The sequence below is a fragment of the Phascolarctos cinereus genome, unplaced genomic scaffold, assembly GCF_003287225.1.
Source record: "Phascolarctos cinereus isolate Bilbo 61053 unplaced genomic scaffold, phaCin_HiC Scaffold_5;HRSCAF=322, whole genome shotgun sequence".
NCBI classification, from domain to species: domain Eukaryota; kingdom Metazoa; phylum Chordata; class Mammalia; order Diprotodontia; family Phascolarctidae; genus Phascolarctos; species Phascolarctos cinereus.
In genome coordinates, this window is record NW_027555958.1 from 245,456,369 (window position 1) to 245,478,651 (window position 22,283).

Genomic DNA, 22,283 nt, shown 5'->3' on the forward strand with positions numbered 1-22,283 from the left:
ATAATTATATGAGCCATTAGCTCAAGCCTAGAGTGCCACCTTGTGGCTCTAGTAGATATAGCAGTCTGAGTAACTTCCAACTACCTCCTCACCTTCCCCCCCTGCCAGGTGCCACCTTAAGCACTCGCTGCCTCTCACTGTGCATATAACAACTTACAGGGCTATAAGATTTGGAGGTGGAAGGGGCCTTAGAGATCTTCTGGTTCAACTCCCTCATTTTACAGATGAAATAACCAAAGCAAAGAAGTTTTCAATGACTTACCCAAGGTCACACAAGTAATAGGAATCAGAACTTGATTTCTAACCTACATCCTTGAACTGTAAATCCAGTCAGGCAACAAGTAATTATCAAGCACCTACTGTGTGCCAGGCACTGTGTTAAGAGGTGGGGATACAAAGAAAGGCAAAAACATTCCCTGCCCTCAAGGAGCTCACAGTCTAATGGAAGGGACAGCTTGTAATCAACTGTGTGCATAGAAGACATATACAGGGCAAATGGAAGGTGATCTCAAAAGGAAGGCATAGGCAATGGGTGGGTGGGGTACCAGGAAGGTCTCTAGTAGAAAATAGAATTTGAACTGTATCTGGAAGGAAGCCAGGGAAGGCAGAGAACAGAAGGGAGGAGGCAGCACATTCCAGACATTGGGGATAGCCAGTGAAAAAGAGAGTTGCAAGATGTAGTACCATGGAAAGAACAGCCAAAGGTCTCTCCATCCAAAAGTAAATGGAGGGAAGTAAAGTGCAAGAAGACTGGAAAGATTGGAAGCAGCTGGGTTGCAAAGAGCTTTAAAGACCAAATAAGATTTTGTATTTGATTCTGTAGGTGACAGGGAGACCCTGGAGTTTATTGAATGGGGGACTGGGTGTATGTTATGGTCAGACCTTTATTTTAGGAAGATGGCTTTGGCAGCTGAGTGGATGATGGGCTGGAGTGAGGAAAGACTTGAGGCAGGGAGACCCACCAGGGGGACATTTGTGTGAGTGGAGAGATGCAGCAGAAGTGTTGTGAAGGTAAAAATGACAAACTTTGGTGATCTCTTTCCATGAAAACACTCCTTCTTGCTCCCCACCCAACTTGTCAGAAGGGGCAATCTATCTTCATGTCTGTATACCACACCCCATCAGATTCTTTGACTGAAATTAGGGAATGGGTAGGCACCTTCTAGATTTGAGATAGAAGCAGGCAAATCATCACTTACTAAACTAGTACCCCTATTCCAGTGATAAGAGATTTCTTGAAGTAAAGGAGAGACATGATTTAATGCAGCCTTCTTACTTTAACAGGTGAGGAACCCAAGGCTCATGTAAAACAGGTCACTAATAGTGTATTAGTGGCTAAAAAGGACTTTTCCTTCCTTGATGCTTGGCTGTCTTTCCATAAATCTGTCATAGGCCTCCCTCTGGTTCTCTTAATATCTTGCTAATATTCACCAATTTGTTGATTCTCACTCACCCTAAATCGCTGACCATGCCCTTTCTGGTCTGTATATATACCTAATAATGGATTTCATGCCACTTCTCCTGGGCAAGTTGTTGGTAACCTACTGCAAGCTGTTTATGCCTAATTATGCCTTTTTCTGTTGCTTTAATTATAATTCGGTTCTTTCCTCCCACTAGATTTTGGTGTTCTATGACTCTTAGTCATGCATGTCATCAATGGAAATAGATATTAATTAGATGAACAGTTTGTCATTACTTCAAGCACCACACAATTTCTCGAATGAAATACAGTCTACTCTTCTCCTCCTATTCAATTCTGGATCCAGCTCATTGTTCATTTGGTGTTCTTATCCAAGAGATTAACAGACAGCTTGAACGAACAAACTACCCATGAAGGTACACGTCATAAAGAGTCTAGGTGATATTGGGGTTTTCTCCACTTTCTTTTTCATTGTATTGATAGACCAATTTCTTTGATATTGCCATATATTTCCCTTCAGAGGCTCTGTAGTGTTGATATGATTTGTGTGATGTCATATAGGAATGGGAGGAATTGGAGAATCCTGCCATCTGGAGAGGATTATTCTTTTGCTTGGATTCAAGGCATGACATGCTCTGTGCTACTGGCAGATTGGTGCAGAGGAACATAACATTTGAAACCCAATGTTTTGGGTTCCAATCCTGGCATTCTTATTTACTGTGACCTTACTGAGAGTCAGTTTCCTTCCCATATAAGGATTGGTATAAATGATGTCTAAAACCTCGTTTATGTCTAATTCATATGATTATAGATAAACATATGTTTCTGTTTTATATTTCATTTTATGGCAGTGCTCTGCACTTCATGTAAAATTTCTCCATTGCATCTATCAAAGAATTTTCAATCTTGACTTGCCAGAGTCACACAGCTAGTGTTATGTGGCAACACACCCCTCCACAAATCAGTCTGCAGCTTTCTTCTGTCCTCAGATGCCCTCAATTTTGCGTGGGGAAATTTTCTTCCTAACTTCTAAGGAGAGGAAAGGTTACACTGAGAAGGGCTGGAGGTTGGAAGACCAGCGGAGGAGGGTTGAGGGCTGGGATCTTACTTTTATCTGATGCAAGCTGGAAGCACAAGAGCTGTGTGTTCCTGGAGTGATGATGGGAGGGAGGGAGACTCAGGCACTGTCTGCAATTAGAGGCTGCTCTGTGAATAACACAGAAAGATGAAAAATCTGTAAAGCTGGGGATTTCCTGTGTGTCAGTTTCAGTTTTGTCACCTAACCTTTATTCTGCCCATTCACCAATGACGTTTTTTGTTTTACATTGTCTATTGGGTAGCAGAGACTCTTTGAGGCCAACTAGAAGTTAAGGATTGGTTTCTTTATAAACCCAGTGTAAATTGATTTCCGTCGTCTTGTGCTCCATCTGCCTGTTGACCATGAAGCGTTATATGCACTTTCTCTTTTTGCTGAAGTGTCTGGTCCCGACAGAGACCTGGGCAGCTAAGTAGAGAATAGTATTAAATTGGCTGCCTGGAGACTGGACAAAGCATGGGGTTTTGCTACAGAAAGTTCTTCCAACACCATCCAGCGTAAATTTCCAGGGAACCAGCTCCTTAATCTTAGGTGAATTCAAGGTAGTGGTGAAAGGAAGAAGCAACTAAGCGCGTGTGTGACTTGGGGAACCTGCCATACTTTAGCTGGGCTTTGGCGAGGGGTGGGGTTGGGCGGTGAGGGGGCGGGGTCTTAGTGTAGGTTCTTTAGGTTGGCTGTGTGTGAGTGGATTGGTCGGTGGGTGTGAGGATATGGGGCGTTGAGGCAGAGGTGCCAGGAGAGAGAATAGGTGTGACAGTGCTGGGGACGTTAAGGAGGAGCCGAGCTGTATGGAAGCCCCCGGCATTCAAGAGGGACGATGCAGAACTAGGAGCAGCTTCAGAGAGGGGCGTCGGAGAGGGTGGGATGAGGCTGGGTGCAGGTGTGGACCCAGGTTTAGGCTGAGGAGTGCGAGAGACCAGGACGCGGACCAGAGCGTCCAGGGGGCGGGGAGAGAGGGGGGCAAAGTCTAGACAAAGGGGCACTAGGACCTGCGTGGGTTGTCACTGAAGGCGTTTTGCTGATCTCAAAGCGCTACTGTCGTGAGAATTACTAAGGTCCCGGGCGCAGTGGACTGGGATGTAGTGGGTGGGGAGGCAACGCTAGACAACCGGGGTGCGGAGTCCGAGGACAGACCTCGGGTTTGGCCGCAGACACTGGGTCGCCAGGGTCGGGGCTATGCGGTCACTGCCCCGAGTCCGCGCCCGAGTCTACACGTCTCAGGCTCTCACTCCCTGTAGTATTTCGACACTGACGTGTACCAGCCCGAGATTGGGGAGCCGAGGTTCATCTCCGTGGGCTACGTGGACGATCAGCAGTTCGTGCGCTTCGACAGCGACAGTGAGAGTCAGGGGGCGGAGCCGCGGGCGCCGTGGATGGACAAGATGGACCAGGAGTACTGGGAGGGGGAGATGCGACTGTCCACAGTGGCAGCACAGAATTACCGAGTAGGGCTGCAGACCCTGCGCCACTACTACAACCAGAGAGAGGGCAGTGCGTGACGTGGGGCCCCGGGGTCACAAATCACGTCCACTGACCAGAGTGGGGAGGAGAGGCCGGGTCCGGACCCGTCCCACAGTCACCTGCGTGTCCCACTGTGGACAGGGAGCGGGACATCCCGGGTCACGGGCGGATCACGGAATTAGCTACTGGTAAGGAAAGTCTGGCTGCACTGACCCCTGGGGCTGGGGGGCTGCGCAGGGGTCCACATCTTCCAGGGCATGTGTGGCTGCGGGGTTTTCCAAGACCTCACCTTCAAGCGAGGGTTTGAACAATATCCCTATGACGGGCACGACTACATCGCCCTGGACACGGAGACCTACACGTGGACCGCAGAGGAGCTTAGCTGAAAGAAAGAAAGCTTATCTGGAGGAGATTTGCGTGCTGTGGCTGCACAAGTACTTGGAGATCAGGAAGGAGATGCTGAAGAGGGCAGGTACCGCCTGGCCTCGCCCACGGTGCCAAGTACTCAAGGCCCCGCACCAGCCCTTCTCCACCTCCCCCACAGCCTCAACCCGACCTCAGGGTTCCCGTGGATTTCAGGACTCGGATTGTGGGTTGTTCCCCGTCGCCCAGTCTGTCCTTGTGTCCCTGGAGGGGAGGGGGAAAAAAGAGACCCTGGAAATGCCTCTGGCCTTTGCTCCCAGACCTCCCCTTCTGCCCGAGTGACCTGTCACACTACCCCCGACAGAGGTGACCCTGCGGTGCCGGGCCCAGGACTTTTACCCTGCGGAGATCTCTCTGACTTGCCTGAGGGATGGGGAGGAACAGCTCCAGGACACATAGTTCATTGAGACCAGGCCAGCAGGAGATGGGACCTTCCCGAAGTGGACAGCTGTGGGAATCACCGCGGGCCAGGAAAGGAAATATACCTGTCGACTCCAGCACGAGGGACTGTCTGAGCCCCTCACCCTGAAATGGGGTAAGGACAGTGAGGAGGAATTGGGGAAAAGGCCATCCCCCACTTCCCAGAAAGTGCAGAGGGATGTGTAGTTACTGGGGGGGAGTAGGGGAAGGGGTTAGTGAGTCTCAGGCCAGAGAGGGATCAGGGCCTTTCATTTTCCTTTTCCACTTTAGAGCCACAGTCCTCATCCACCTGGATCGTTGTGGAGGTCATTCCTGTTGTCCTCCTTCTCATTGCAGTCATTGCTGGAGTTGTGATCTGGAGAAACAAGAATTCAGGTAGGCAAGATGGAAGGGGGTCATCAGGCAGTAAGCACCATGAAGATTCTGGCATCCCCCTGAACTGGCAGCTTGTCTTTCTGTCCCCAAATTCTCTATTTTCCATCTAATAGAATGTTACATAGACCCTAATACTCTAGATGAACAAACCTGTAAATGGAAAACATTCTCTGGAGGATGTCTTGCAGTGGTATAACAGGCTGCTGAGTGGGTAAACTGCTTCAGACACAGATCAGAAATGAATATGGGGATTTCTGCCAAAGGAACTGGGTGTCTCCCCATCTAGGGGTTGTAGAACAGACTTGGAAACCTATTGATGCAGGACCTGAGGTTGTGAAGTGCGCATTTGTGGTGCCTCTTTTCTCTCTTCCTGTTGGATCTTGATATTGGACTGGAGTGGGGAATGGTAGGGTAGAATCACAGTTGTAATTTGTTGTGTCTCCAAGACAAATTAGTGAAAGCCCCAGAGAGACTTAATATGGTCTCCTCTTCTGAATTCCCTGCTGGAATTTTTTTTCTTTTCCAGGTGGAAAAGGAGGGTGTACAGGTAAGTGAAGGGTTGACATGGGGGGGGTGTTGAAAGAAGGGGCCAGCCCATGGCATCTTTGGGACATGAGAAATGAGAAGTCAGAAGAGAAGTTTACCCCAGTAAGTCAGTGTTCCCTTTTCCTCTCATACCCTATTTCTGTAAAATATGTCCCTGACTTGATTATTTCCATCCTTTGCTCCCAGACAGTGACAGTGCACAGGGGTCAGATGTCTATCTCACAGCCAAAGGTGAGACTCTGGGCATCCTGGAACTGGAGAGGAGCTAGTGTAAAGGGGGCCAAGCAAAGAGGATAGATATGTGAGTGGTTGGGTGAGGATTGTTTGGGTGGTGAGACAGGCTTTTCAGAATGATGAGAAGCTTGAGGCCAGAGATGACTTTGAGGGTCCTCCTTAATCTGTCTTTCTTTTTTTCAGCTTGAGAGAATTGCCTTGAGAAAGAAAAGAAGGACATTCAAGTCTCTAGTTCCTGTTTTATTCCTGTTGACCTCTGGCTTTTTTCTGCAGCATTGGCCCCTGTGGTCATCACTGCACTCTCTCGGTCAAACACCAGGGAGGCATCATTAGTGTTCTCACTCCATTATCTATGGCCTCCCACCCCCGCCTTTTTTCTTTCTATCTATCTCACTTTGTAGAGAGACAATCAGCTATGAGAGCCAGAGGGCTTTGGAAATGAGCCCTCCTTCACATTTGATGTTGCATTGAACTCCTGATATTTTTTCTACTGCAAAAACACACATAATTAATTTTTTTTTCTTGAAACTTCAATTTTTCACAACAATCTCAGTTGAGCTTCACATTTGGGTAGGGAATTTGTGGGGGGGGCAGGATGACCCTGCAGGAGATGTTTTGGACATGTGAAGGGGAAAATAAATTAAAGCTTGAAGAATTCTAAGAATTCTTGTGCTTGTTCTGCTGAGCCTGTGATTATAGGTTGGGACTGGGGCAAAAAGGGGAAGGAGTCCTGGAGAGGAACAGTGCCTTGTACATACGGTGAGTGTGCAGATGTTTGGCTTTGATTTGTACTGCTCAGGGGCACTTGTTGATATGGTATATTCTGACTTGTTCCAGGGCTTCAGACAGAGCCCAGGCTACATACTCTTCCTGTAACTGGAACTATACACAAAGAGGCTGATAAGTAGTGGATAGAGTGCTGTGCCTGGTGTTAATAAGATAATAATGCTAATAATAACAATTAATAATAATAATAGAGCTAGCATTTATATAGTGCTCACTATGAGCCAGGCACTGTGCTAAATGCTTAAAAATCATCTCATTTTATCCTCACAATAACCCTGAGAGGTAGGTGCTATTATTTCCCCCCATTTTACAGTTAAAGAAACTGAGGCAAACAGATCAAGTGACTTGCTCAGGGACACACAGCTAATAAATGTCTGAAGGCAGATTTTAATTCAAATCCATCCTCAGACACTTATTAACTGTGTGACCCTGGGCCAATATCTTAACCTATATCTGCCTCAGTTTCCTCAAAAGTAAAAGGGAGATCAAAATATCATTTACACTTGGCTCACAGTAGGCACTTAATAAATGCTTATTCTTTTTTCCTTTCTGGAAGTTCAAATCTTCTGTCTCTTCAATCACTCCTGCCAAAACGAACCTAAAACCCTGTATCTATAATAGTCCAAATTCCGTTTCTATTCCCAGGCCAAAGTTCCAACGCTTCCTGAAACTTCTGATTTTTAACCTCTCCCCCACCCCCAACATGATGCAATAGATTCTTTTGAAGGCACCTACCCTTGTGGGAAATCATTGTCACAATCTCCCCTGCTTCTGTAACTTCACCACAGTCCTCAACTCTGTAGGTATAAGGGGCACTAAGGTGGACAAATCATGAAGAGGGAGCTTTATGAGTAAGGCCAGGGCCTGTGAGGAAAGTAGAATGAGAAGTCCCATCAAACTACAACTGGTCCATATCAGTTATAGGCTGGGCATCAGTGACTAAGCCAGATGCTAGGCCACTTGATATTGGGTTGGTCAGCTTGTCGAGAACCCAGCTGACTAGGACCACTCTGAGTGAGAGGGAAGGGAGGAGATGATAGGAGGAGATAATAGGGGAAAGAAATGGGGCAAAAGACCTGTCTGTGGTCTTTTCATCCTTTCCAGTGATTCCACCTGCACTGTCCTGGAGTCTTTATTCTTTGCAAGATATTTGTGCCCTCCTCTTGATAGGGGCTTGCCTAATAAGAGCAATCTGTTAGTTCAGGGTCAAAGTTGGGATGAAATGAGGCACACACAAATAACTGAACACTTAAAGAAAGGAGGTTTACTTTGCCCTAACACAGCAAGGATATACAAGGACACAGTGACACTTAACTTTTTTGGATATGGTGCCTCTCATCTCCATGTGGAAATTTGTCTGGTCATTAGGTCAGGGCATGGTAACTCAAAGCATCCAGAAAGCCACCAATTTTGAGAAGCCATAACTCCATGTGGATGGGACTTTTGGTGCCCTCAAGTCAACAAGAAGCTACTTAAAGAGATTAAACCAAGGACAGCTTTGTTGCCTTTTAGGGAAAAATAATCCAGAAACCTTGATCTGATCACATACCATACCCAAAGACCCAGGGATATTATAAAAGACCTTCCAACATTTCAGTATTTTCAAACCCTTATTGGACAATTATTCTGGCCCACATAATATAAGAAGTAAAGAAAAAATATTATGCCTCACCAAAGAGTAACCAAAAGAAAAAGAAAAAAATGGAGGATGAAAAAAGCCAGAAATTCTAGGATTTCCCTCTTTCCTTTGGTTAATTTGAGTCTCAGGTCTTCCGTCTCACCCCAGAAACTTATTTATGTATTTTTTTATACTTAATTTTTATTTTTTCTCAATTACATGTAAACAAAAAAGTTAACATCCGTTTAAAATTTTTTTGAGTTCCAAATAATTTCTCTCCCTCTCTCTTCTCCTCCTTCTTTGAGAAGGCAAGCAATCTGATATAGATTATACAAGTACAATCATGCAAAACATTTCCATATTAGCCGTGTTGCAAAAGAAAATGCAGACCAAAATTACTGCATACCGATTTCTCCTCTGCCCATGCAGGATTCCTCCCCAAAGATAGTTTTCTCTTTGCTTTTAGAACTACTTCCCCTCTGGGTGATCCCAACATTCCCAAGAAGAATAAAAGTGAACTGGCTTGGGAGTCTCTTCTCCTAGAAGCTAATGCCCACTCTCGACCCGCCCACCCCACACTCATTGTTCTTCCACACGTGCCGAGTTCAGTTGGGCTGGAGCCAGGACAAAAGGCTTCACTTGTAGCCTCGAAGCTCTAGCTCAGCCAAACCCAACTTCTGAACCTCTTCCTCAACCCCTCTTTGTTTCTGCCAGCAACATCCAATGTGCACATCTCCTGGTTTTGGGAAAGTGCCCAGCGTGTTCACCCTCCCGCATAGTCCAGCCACCGACTTGATGCCTTGAGGCTCCAGCTCTGCTTTCGGACCAGAGACGTGGAGCCCAAATGAATCAGACCTTCGGCCCCACCTTCCCAATAGGAGCCCTCCTGCCTTCCCTGTGATCCGCAGGACTTAGAATTTGATTTGCCGGGGGGCTGATGACTTTCAAAATCTGCGGGCGAGCGAGCGTGTGGGCAGGGGAGATCAGAGAAGCAGTCGAGACCCAAAGAAACTCAGGGACTGGAGCTCAGATTGGACCTGCATTGCTTCCCGACTTTTCCGGCTTCAGCGCTTCTACTCCTGCTTCCAGGGCTTGGCTCTCTGGATCAAAGGACCCAGCTCAACTTTCGGTTTCTTCTTTCCAGAAACATCCCCAATTCTCGCTAGTAGGGCAGGCTGCCACAGTTCGCTCCTTGCCCTGGGCGGTTCTCTCATCCTACCTCTGACCCCAGTCAGTCTCACTTGGGATTCAGGCAATGCTACCTTTAGGACCGAGATTCTTTGCAAAAATAGGAAGAACAGCAAAACCAAAACAAAACAAAAACCTCGGAACCCAGGAAAGTAATCTGGAAAACCACCCTTTCCCACTTCTCATTATGGCTTCTAACCTTTCTGGAATTTCTCCCGTTACTGAGTCACTCCTGAATAACTGTAGGCACCTCTGTTACTGCTGCTTTTGGGGGCCTGCTCGCATGCCTGCCTGCCTGAACAAACCAATGAATGAATAAATGAATACCTCTGTCCTGATAATAATAGGCTGCCACAGTGTTCAGAAATCCAACTGACCACAGTTTTTCCATCCAAGAAAGTAAGGAGACTGAACTAGTTTCCCCCCTCCCCCCGGACTATTTTGAGTCTAATGCCTCATGATTTTTGTGAGTTGGGTGACTTATGGTGTATATCATTGTAAAAAACAGGACTGGATGTCTGGAGGTTGTCTTTCTGTATTTGCACCCTGGGGACAATCTGCCTGGGAGTGGTCAAGTCAATTTCAGTAGCCGTTGGAGTGTGTAGGATGGAGTTGTGTTTGAAATTCTCTAACAGCAGAAAAAGCTAAGCAGCTGCTCAGTCTTTCAGCATCTTGCTACCCCCATGTCTAGTTAGTCAAGTCCAGCATTAGCCAAAGCTCAGCTGGCCCCAGTGACCAGAGGATAAATTGTCTGCCCTGCCCCCTTCTGATCCCCTTCCCCACAGATGAACTTATTTTGGGTTTGTTTTCTTTTCCAATCTCTCTCTAGAGGACCAATGGAGTTCAAATATGTTCTGAAAGTATGGCATCAGAATCACTTTGGTTGGCTGTGTCTTCTGCCTCCACCTCCAAGTTCTGTTTAGGAAAATAAAGGCTCTTTCCTTTAAGAAACAAGTTCCCTTCCCAGGAATTCGATAATGAGGCAAGCTCAAATTCGTGGTCATAAAGTCTTTTATTTTCTCTATTTTTTCTGCCTCCTTTTCTTGTGCCACCTCCTCCTTCTCTTCCTCCTTTAACTTATCCTCTTGCTGTATTTCCTCTTCCTTTAATTCTTCCTCCCCTCCTCCTCTTACAGCTCCCCCTACTCTTCTTCACTCCCCCCTTCTTCTTAAAAGTCGTGATTAAACATATATATATATATATATATAATGTATGTGTGTGTGTGTATATATATATATATATGTATAGTAGTTATATATTGGATTTTGCAGTGGAAAAATAACAATTTGATTCTTTTTCTCTAATCATAATCTATCTAATCTCATAATCATAAATGGGACTTGGGCAACCAGTTATGTAGGATAAAAACATCAGTGGGGAGTCACTAAGAATGAGTTAATTACCTGCAGGACATCTGGTTTGAAGTGTCTAAGAAGTCATTCATGATTTGACCATTAGGATGAGTGAAGAGACCTGGGCTAGATAAAATGATTTGAGAATCATCAGTATAGAGATGATTGTTGAACCCAGAGAAACAGATGAGATCACCAGGTGCTTAGAGAAAAGAGAAATGGGTTCAAGACAGAGCCTTGGGAGATACCAACAATTAGTGGACATGACATGAATGAAGAACCCAGAAAAGTGATCAAGGAGGAGTGGTCAGATACATAAGAGAACTAGGAGAAAGCAGTGTCATGAAAACCTAAAGAGGAGATAATATCAAGGAGGAGAAGGTGGTCAATACTGTCAAACGATGCAGTCAGGTGAAGATGGATGAGGAATGGTAAGAGGACATGAGATTTCACAATGAAAGACATTGTGGTATCTTGGGAGAAAGTTTCACTTGAATGATAGGAGACAGATTAGAGAGGGTTTAGAAGACAGTGAGAGGAGAGGAAATAGAGGCATTGATGGAATCCTAATAAAGCTGCCTTCAGCCCCAATATTCTAACTTCCTTATGGGCCTCATTGAACAGCAGACATGTTCTGATTTAACCACACAATTTAGCTTTAACCACACCACAGGACCACACACTCAGTCATATGCCTCATTGAACAGCAGGCCTATTGCCCCTACCTAGCCACTGCCCTCCCCACCAACTCAATATCCTAACTCCCTCATACATGGCTCATTGCCTCACTAGAACAGCAGGCATATCCACAAACTCATACCGAACTAGAACAGCAGGTATGTCCATGTGATGGGATCCTAACCACTGCCTCTAACTAACCTCTACTTCCAGACCCATCCCTCATATTCCTCACAGAAACAACAGGTGTGTCCAATGCACTCAACCTCAACCACATCCATCTGATCTTAGAAGCACAGTAGCCAGCCAATCAGAAAGCAGCACCACCAGGATGCCTAAGTAGGAGGTGGATCCCAAAATAATAGAAGGGACTTTACCTAAGTAGGCCCCTGCACAATAATAGCAAAAACTTGTCCTTTAGGTGAACTTATGATGAAGAGAAGCTTATTATAATATCATTATCATATATTAATACCCCCAATGGGTTTTTCTGTATGCATTGTGGGTAATCACATGTACAGTTCTACCAAGGATGGGACCCCTCCCCATTACCTAAACTCTTGAGAAACCTCTCCTCCTTTTCTAATGTTCATAATTTCTGTTGTGCAATCAACATCATTATACTATAAAATTGACTGTCTTGTCTTACTGAAGTTGCTGGTTACTCTTGGAACCCAGCCCACTGGGTTACAATTTTGGAATTGAGGAAACTCAAAATGAGGTATAATTATGTCTGTCCTGGGGTCTTGGAATGGCACTAAAAATATCCTTCAATATACGCTCTGATCCATGTTCTTCATTATCATTTATGAAGAGGAACCCCTTAGGCCAACCTGAATCTTGTTGCATTGCATAAAGAGCATTGACTCTGGCTGGGCTCAAATCTTATCCTTTGCACATATTGTTGAAGAATTAATTCAGTATCCTCCATACCTGTTCAGCAAAGACATTGTTCTGATGACAGACATTAACCAGAAACCATAGCCACACTTGTCACCTGAGCTGAGTATACCTAACAATTTTATAATTATTTGAGAATACAGAAGAATCAACTGAGGGTGGTACAAAGTAGATTGATGAAGGTATGGGTAGTGAGTCACAGTGATGAGGCTGTGATCTGAACTTTCTGGGAATAAAGGCTACAAGTTGAACTGGTGCTTTATATTATCCTGCCTAGAGGTAGCAAATTTTCCCATTAATAGAGCAGTTTACTTTTGCCTTTCAGGATAATAAAGGCTAGCCTACCCATAACTCTTTACTGTAGTATCAAGATCTAAACCAGATAGGCCAAAATATCTGATTCCATATAACTTGCATGATGGCCTGAAAGGGCTAAAAATTCCTCATAGCTCTTAATTAAACTCTTATAGGGATTCTTTGCCCCCAAAATTTGTGTTCAAGGTTTCTGATAAAGAAACCTCAAAGGAGTCTTGAGGGAGGATGAGCACAAAAGTCAACCAAAGAAGATAAGATCATTTCCTCCAACATCTTGGAATCAATGAACATTTATTAAGTGCTTGTTATGGCCTACCTAGGCACCATGCTAAGTGCTGGGAATACAAAAGGAGGCAAAGGACAGTCTCTGCCCACAAAGAGACAACAACAGGAAGCAAACAAATATGTACAAACAAGCTATGTACAGAATAATTAAGAATTAATGAACAGAGGGAAGACATTAAAATTAAGAGGGGTTGAGGAAGACTTTCAGTAAAAGATGTAATTTCACTTGGGACTTACAGGAAGCCAGACATTACTAATATCAGTAAGCAGCACAAATAAACAAACAAATGAATAAAGAAACATAGAATAATAAATAGATAAATGACAACAGAAGACAAAGCAAATAAAGAAACAGTAACTGGTTTTTGGAATGTATTCCGGCTTGTACAAAATCTCCATACTTCTCTACTCAAAAGTATTACTGCTTACTGGTATCTGTGGTACTTGTGGGGAAGAAAGTATTTTAAAATGCAGAACATTTTTGACTTAATAGTTAAAGAATATGGAGGCAGTATGTACAGTGGTATGGGCTCTGGAACTGAATTAAAAGGTCAGTGAACACCTTAGTGCCTTATATCAATATCTCCTTGAGTCCATATATTTCATCAGGTCCTAAAATTAACCAGTCATTTCTACGTGTCAGCACTGTCCCAGAGTTCATCTAATGTCCAAACCACTTCACTAGATAGGGTCACGTGACTCATAATAATAATAGTTCATGTTTTGATTATCACATAGTATACCTTCCTGTCTTTGCTGTCTTCCCTCCCACTCACATACTGCTGAATAAAGCTGGAGAAAGTCATGAAACCATGCTGACTGGATCCACTACAAATTCATGTTAAGTAATCTTAACTGGGCCATCACTACTGCTAGGCAATTCTTTTGCAGTTTCCTAATTGACTCACAATCCCATTGTCCACAGAGACTCTTTCATCCCCTTTCAAACTTTTCATAGTTCCTCTTCCCCAACTCTCTCAGATGAGAACCTTGCTTCATATTTCATTGAAAATAATTGAGGCCATTCACTAAGAGCTTTCTCTTCTCCTCCTCAATTGAAGTTTCTTAAATGTTATCAGCCACTATCTATGCCTTCACACCAATGTCTCATAATGAGGTGGCCCTTCTCCTTCTCAATGCCATCTCCTCTACCTGTACAAATGATCTCATTTTCTCCTGTCTTCTTTAGCACATTGCTTCCTCCATCATTCACACTCTCTCACTTATCTGCAATCTCTCTTTATCTACTGGCTTCTCCCCTACTACCTACAAAAATGTCTATGTCTCTTCTCTTCCAAAAAAAAAAAAAGCTCACTTCAGGAGCCAAGATAGTGGAGTAAGCTATAACTCTCCCATATTCACCTCCAGCTAACCATAAAATAGTGTCCCCAAACAAATCCTGAAACAGCAGAACCAGTAAAAAGATAGAGTGAAACAATTTTTGAGCCCACAAAACTTGGAAGATCAGCAGGAAAGTTCTGTCTCACTTGGGTAAAAGGGGAATGCACTCCACAGCAGGAAGTATCCCAGCAAACCCCATCTCAGGAATCCAGTGGGAAATTCTGTGCCCTAGTACAGTGGAGCAGGCAAATACCAACACCACCCTCCCCAACCCCATGCCTCAGAATAGCCAGGGGAATGATCAGACTCCAGCTCAGAGAACCAATACCTGCTTCAGCATAGTCCTGGGCAACCTCCAGCAGCCAGACTACCAGTGCTTCAGTGTAAGTCCAGAGAAATGAAGAAAACATTCCACTGGCCTTTGCACACCCTAGACACTAGCGCTAGGATCCTGGCTCAACACCAGGTAAGCTGCTAGACCCCTACAGCCTCTAGCAGTGCCAGCCACCCCCACCCCACCCCACCCCTCAACACAGTACCAGACAAGAGGGTGCCCTGTGGGCCTCAGGGCAACGTCAATGCAGCACCAGGTAAACAGCCAAGGCATGCAGTCCCTGGCACAAAATACCTGAGGCAGTGCCCCTTCCACCCTGGAAGCAGAGCTCAAATTGAAAAGAAAGGAAAAAGGCCAAAAAAGATGAGCAAAACCAACAAGAATCTGACCATAGAAAGTTATTATGGTGACAAGGAAGATCAAGACACAAACTCAGAAGAGGACAACAATGTCAAAACACCTGTGGGCAAAACCCCAAAGAAAAATGGGAAGTGGTCTCAAGCCCAGAAAGAACTCATGGAAGAGTTCAAAAAAGAGCTTGAAAAACACATAAGAGTGGTAGAAGAAAAATTTGGAAAAGAAATGAGAGTGATTCAAGAGAATTATGAAAAAAGTCAACAGCTTGGAAAAAGAAAACAACTGCTTAAAAATTAGAATCATCCAAATGGAAAAAGGAGGTACAAAAATTTACTGAAGAAAATGACTCCTTAAAAAGTACAATTGGCTGAATAGAAAAGAAAATACAAAAGCTACTTGAAGAAAACAACTCTTTAAAAGTTAGAATTGGAAAAAAAGTTAGAATTAGGCAAGTGGAAGCTAATAACTCTATGAGACATCAATCAAACAAATGGGAAAGAATGAAAAAATAGAAAAAATGTAAAATATCTTATGGAAAAAACAATTGACCTGGAAAATAGATCCAGGAGAGCAATGTCAGAATCATTGGACTACCTCAAAGTCATAATCAAAAGGAGAACCTGGACAGCGTCTTTCAAGAAATTATCAAGGGAAACTACCATGATATCCTGGAACCACAGGGTAAAATAGGTATTAAAAGAACCCACCAATCACCTCGGGAAAGAGATCCCAAAATAAAAACTCCCAGGAACATTATAGCCAAAATTTAGAACTATGAAGTTAAGAAAAAAATACTGTGAGTGGACAGAAAGAAACAATTTAAATATCAACGAGCCACAATTAGGATTACACAGGACTTAGCAGCTGAAACATTAAAAGATCAGAGGTCATGGAACATGGTATTTAGGAAGGCAAAGGAGCTAGTAATACCACCAAGAATCACTTACCCAGTGAAATTAAGCATAACACATCAAGGGAAAAATGGTCATTCAATGAAATAGAAGGATTTAAGCTTTCACCAGAATTAAACCAAAAATTTGATCTCCAATATTAAGGCCCAAGAAAAGCACAAACAGGTAAGGGGAAAGAAAACATAATGGACTCAATAGAGCTTAAGTGTTCACATCCCTACATGGGAAGATGATATTTGCAATTCTTAAAAATTGTATCACTAATGGTACAGCTAGAAGAAATATACATAGACAGAGGGTATGGGTATAAGGTGAATTTGAGGTAATGACATAAAAAGTAATTAAGGGATGAGAAAGAGGAGTACACTGGGTGCAGAAGGAAGAGAAAAGTAGAATGGATTGAATTATTTCACATGGAGAGGTGGGAAAGACGTATTACAGTGGAGGGGCACATAGGAGGGTAGGAGATGGGTATCGATTCAATCTTACCCTCATCAGTATTGGCTCAAATAGGGAATAATACACAATCAATTGAATATAGAAATCTATCTTACCCAACAGAGAAGTAGGAGGGAAGGAGATTATAGAAGGAGATAAAATTAAGTAAGGAGGGAGGGGATGGACAGAAGAGAGGGCAGATGGGGGAGGTGGTAGACAGAAGCAAAATATTGGTGAGGAGGGAAAGGGTGAGAGGAGAGAGAGGACAAACAGGAGGAAAAATAGGATGAAGGAAAATACACAGTAATCATAACTGATAATATGAATGAGATGAACTCTCCCATAAAATGGAAGGGGATAGCACAGTGGATCAAAAAGCAGAATCCTACAACATGTTGTTTACAAGAAACACATTTGACACAGAGAGATACACATAGGCTGAGCCAATATAAGAAAAATAACAATTCTGCCTACACTAATTTACTTATTCAGTGCCATAACAATCAATCTACCAAAAAGTATTTGAGAGAGCTAGAAAAATAACAATGAAATCCATTTGGAAGAACAGAAGATCAAGAATATCAAGGGAATCAATGAAAAAACCAAAGGAAGGTGGCCTAGCAATAACAGATCTCAACCTATATTATAAACCAGTAATCATCAAAACTATATGGTACAGGCTAAGAAATAGAGTGGTGGATGAGTGGAATAGATTAAGTACACAAAACAGTAGTCAATGACCGTAGTAACCTAGTGTCTGATAAACCCGAAGTCCCCAGCTTTTGCGATAAGAACTCAGTATTTGACAAAAACTGCTACGAAAACTAGAAAATAATAGGACACTGAATAAATATAGACTAACTTCTCACACTGTGTATCAAGATAAGGTCAAACTGAGCGCATGATTTAGACATAAAGAATGATACCATAAGCTAATTAGAAGTGCAAGGAATAGTCCACCTGTCAGGTCTATGGAGAAGGGAAGAATTCATGACTGAACAAGGGATAGAAAGCATTATGAAATGGAAAATAGATAATTTTGATTACATTAAAATTAAAGGCTTTTGTACAAACAAAATAAATGCCACCAAGATTAGAAGGAAAGCAGAAAGCTGGGAAACAATCTTTAGAGAAGTGTTTCTGATAAAGGCCTCATTTTTCAGATTTATAGAGAACCAAATAAAATTTATAAAAATGCAAGCAATTCCCCAATTGATAAATGGTCAAAGGATATGAACAAGCAGTTTTCAGATAAAGAAATCAAAGCATACAAAGAAGTGCTTTAAATCATTTTTGATTAGAAAAATGCAAATTAGAACAACTCTGAGGTACCACCTCACACCTATCAGACTGGCTAAGATGAAAAAAAAAAGAAAATGACAAATGTTGAGGAGGATGTGAGAAAATTGGAACACTAACGCACTGTTGGTGGAGTTGTAAACTGATCCAACCATTCAGGAGGACAATTTGGAACTATGCCCAAAGAGGTATAAAACTTCACATATACTCTGATCCAGCAATACCATTCCAACAATACCATTGTTAGGTCTGTATCCTAAGAAGATCATAAAAAAGGAAAAGGAGTACATATGTAAAAATATTTACAGCAGCCTTTTTCAAGGTGACAAAATATTGGAAGTTGAGGGGATGTTCATTAATTGAGGAATTACTGAACAATCTGTGATATATGAATGTAATTGAATACTATTGTGCAATAAGAAAAGATGAACAGACAGACAACCTGGAAAGACTTACATGAACTGACACAGAGTGAAATGAGCAGAACCATGAGAACATTGTACACCAACCACATCAGCAATGATGATCAACTATGAATGACTCAGGTTTTCTCAGCAACACAATGATCTAAGACAAGTACAAAGGACTCACTAAGAAAAATGCTATCCACCTCCAGATGAAGAGCTGATGGTCTCTCAATGCAAATCGAAACATGTTATGTTTACTTGCTTCTTTTTTATGTTTTTTTCCCTTTTGATCTGCTTCTTCTTTCACAACTGTGACTAACATGGAAATATGTTTTACATGATAGCACCTGTGTAACCTATATCAAATTGCCTATCACTTTTGGAAGAAGGGAGGGGAGGGGAAGGAGGGAGGGAGAAAAATTTAGAAGTCAAAATCTTGTAAAAATGAATGATCAAAATTGCCTTGATCTGCAATTGTGGGAACTACTAAACCAAAAAATCCTCCCTGCATACATTAAGTTCTGCCATCTATCATCCCCAATCTCTCCTCCTTTTTGTAGCTAGACTCCTTGAGGAGGCTGTCTACATTCGGCAGCTCCACTTCCTTTCCTCTCACTCTCTTCTTAACTTACTACAGTCTGGCTTCCCACATTATCGTTCAAATGAAACTGGTCTCTCCTATGTTAGTAACATTCTCTTCATTGCCAATCCAATAGCCTTTTCTCCGTCTTCATCATCTTTAGTCCTCTCTTTAGCATTTGACTATGTAGATCACCCTCTTCTTGGTACTCTCTTCTCTCCAAGTTTTTGTAATACTGCTTTTTCCTGGTTCTCCTCTCACCAATATGATTCCTGCTTTTTTGTCTCCTTTGCTGGATCTTCAGCCATGTCATATCCATTAACAATGGGGGTCCTCTGTCCTAGCCCTTCTTTTCTCCCTCTCTACCTTTCACCTTGCAACACATCTCATTTATGCCCTTGTTTCACTTTTGCATCATCTCTCCTACCTGCCCTCTTCTGTCCTCTGACATTGACACCACTCTAGTGCTTGGATTACTGCAACAGCCTCCTGGTGGGTCTGCCTGCCTCAAGTCTCTCCTCACTCTAATCCAGCCTCCATTAGGGTACTAGTGATTTTTCCAAAGTGTAGTTCTGGTCACACTATCCCACTACTCAATAAACTCCAGTGGCATCCCATTGTCCAGGATGAGACATAAAATTTTCTGGTTGGCATTCAAAGCCTTTATAACCCAACCCCCTTCTACTTTTTGTTAAAATGATTTTTCCTGAGCCAGTCTCTAACCTGAGAATGCTTGGAGATGCACAAAGCAGGCCTGGAGATGGGAGTGTCAGTAATCAAGTAGTTTAGTTAATCAGTTTCAGAGTAAGGAATGTTCTCTCAGCTGAAGAAAAAGCACAGGTTATATACTTAAATTAGAAGCGGGGAAGAAGGGGGGAGAAGGTGGATTACAACCAATCATTTAGTGGTTTCCCAAGAGTAAACCCATGATTTCCCACAATGCAACAATTCTGGAGTCAAATCCTTGGTGGTCATGACCACCTCCCCTAGAGTGCAAAACCAGAGTTCTGTGATGGGAACAGGTTCTATAATCTTTGATTCGCTTCACTTAAGATCCAGTGATTGTGAATGTTGTCAGTTTTGATTAATCAATTTCAGCTGCATTGTGAACTCTGACTCCTGAGCCTGAGAGGCAGCTCTTGAGAAAATAAAATTGTTAGTATATTCATTAGACATATTATATAGACTAATATAAAAATTATAACCCCCTTTCACTTTCTAATCTCTTTATACTTTACTCCGGGACAATACTCTTTGAGTCAGTGACACTGGCCTCCTGCTGTTCCAGGAACAAGACACCTCTCTTGGCTTTAGGCATTTTCTTTGGCTATCCTCCATAGCTGGAATGCTTTCCCTCCTCAATACTGCTTACTGACTTTCCTGGCTTCCTTTAAGTCCCAGCTAAAATCCTATCTTTATATCAAGCCTTTCTCAGGCCCTCTTAATTCTAGTAGTGCCTTTCCTCTTTTAATTACTTCTTATTTCTCCTGCTTATAGCTAGGTTGCATACAGTTATTTCCCATAATAGATTGTGAGCTCCTTCAGGACAGGTCCTGTCTTTTTGTATGCCCCATTTTCAGCACAGTGCCAGGCCCTTAGTAGGCTCCTAATAAATGTTTATTGCTCAATTAAGTTTTAGTGTCTATTCTAAATGGTATCTGTGAACTGTTCCCACCTATATTCTGGAGATACTAGGGGGCATGAAGTAAGTAATAAGATCGGTTGAGATCCTATAGTGAACTTTGCTTTCCTCCAATTTAAAGTAGCTACATCTTTAAAATGGTTGTGATAATATTTTCACGGCCTAGATGTCCAGTGCATGATTAGTTCACTGCATTTACCTTAGATGCGTCTTTGAATGCTGCCTCAGGCAGTTACTAACTAGCTATGTGAGCCTGCAGGAATCACCTAACCTCAGTCAGCCTTAGCATCCTTATCTGGGAATTGGGGTAGTGAGTGCACCTGCATTACAGGATTGTGAGACAAAATAAGCAAAACATTTTGCAAATCTTAAGGAATTACAGAAATGTTTTCTATTATAATTATCTTCTGTGCTTGTCAAAGGAGATATTGCATAGATAACCCCTCCCCCTTTGAACTATATGAACCATGATCTCTTCAGTATGAGTATTCTCTGACAATCCTCATCCATGACCTCCCAGAGTTTCTCTAGAGAGGTCCACCCTACATGCCAGGAGTGAGGGTGGGAGACCATCTAAGGCACCCACTTAGATCCTAATTCTTTGCTTTTCTTTTTTCCTTTTAAATGTCCATGCCAAATTAGGAAGTTTTGCCTCAGTCCATTTCCTCTCCAATATCATCCTCTTCGTTAAACCTCCCCCTTCCTATATACTGTGACTCACTCAAAATGGAGTACTCACTGACTACAATTTGGGTGCAACTTAACCTTCTCAGCTTTATCTCTGTTACTGCCTCTCAAGTACTATCTTCTTCAAATAGCTAGGTAGCCCTTGGCTATGGGGTGCAAGTATGTGTGGTGTGTGTGTGTGTGTGTGTGTGTTGTGTGTGTGTGTGTGTATGAGAGAGAGAGAGAGAGAGAGAGAGAGAGAGAGAGAAAGAGAGAGATAAAGTGTGTGTGTATGCGTGTGCATAGTCTGTGAACACCTACATGTATGGTTATATGGATGCAGTGTGTAAACAAATCATGTCTCTTGAGAAATGTAGATATTTTGGTACTGATAGAGGGTAAATGGACTAGGTCATCCTTCTATCAAAGATCCTACTTTGGAAAGACCCTACTCCTCATTTACCCCCACGTAGTTCAGAGAACCTGAGTTGGGATCCCAATTCTGCTACTGACCATATGACCTTAGGCAAGTCACTTCCCATCTCTGGTTTCACTTTCCCATCTCCAAACAAAGTTTATCTCTAAAGTCCCTTCCAGCTCTAAATCCTATTAACTTGCACTTTCCTAATTCCACGCTTTTGTTCATGCCACTCCTCTACCTAGAACGCCCTTCACTGGTGCATCTTTTGAAATCCTGCCCATCCTTCTAGACCCAGCTCAACACGTCATCTCCTCCAAGAAGCCTTCCCTCATGGAAATGATTATGTCCTCCCCATACCTCAAATAGTACTTTGTACTCTTCTAAAGCTGCATTATAAATAGGTATTTGTGGGGTGTATTGATTAGTCCAGGCTAGGCTATAAACTTCATAAAGGGAAGAAAGGTATTTTATTTATTTTGTTATTCCTTCCAGTGTGTAGATTCCTGTCCATAGTAAATATTTAAGTGTTTTCTGAATTCCATTCACCATGTAAAATTAAAGCAGGGTTTCTTCAGCCATTTCTGAGTCATGGATCCCTTTGCAGTTCTTGTGAAGCCTATGGACTCTCTCTCAGAATATTTTTAAATGCATAAAATAAAATGCAATTGAATAAAAAGGGAAACAGTAATATTGAAATGCAATTACTAATATGTATGTATGTATCCATCCATACATCGAAGTTCATGGACTCTGGGTTCAAAACCCTTGGGCTATTGATATTCCAAAGGTC

General features: G+C 42.8%; 1 long non-coding RNA gene across 3 annotated transcripts; it reads left to right on the forward strand.

Moving 5' to 3' along the window:
* Positions 1–2,817: 2,817 nt before the first annotated feature.
* LOC110199356 (uncharacterized) lies at positions 2,818–6,631 on the forward strand. Of its 3 annotated transcripts, none has more exons than XR_013487068.1 (6): positions 2,819–4,449; positions 4,705–4,935; positions 5,091–5,195; positions 5,722–5,742; positions 5,928–5,972; positions 6,159–6,631. It is a non-coding gene; the product is annotated as an uncharacterized LOC110199356 (long non-coding RNA). The 3 variants fall into 3 exon arrangements; XR_013487069.1 differs by having other exon boundaries at positions 2,819–3,047; positions 3,755–4,449; positions 5,722–5,972; XR_013487067.1 differs by having other exon boundaries at positions 2,818–4,449; positions 5,722–5,972.
* Positions 6,632–22,283: the final 15,652 nt, after the last annotated feature.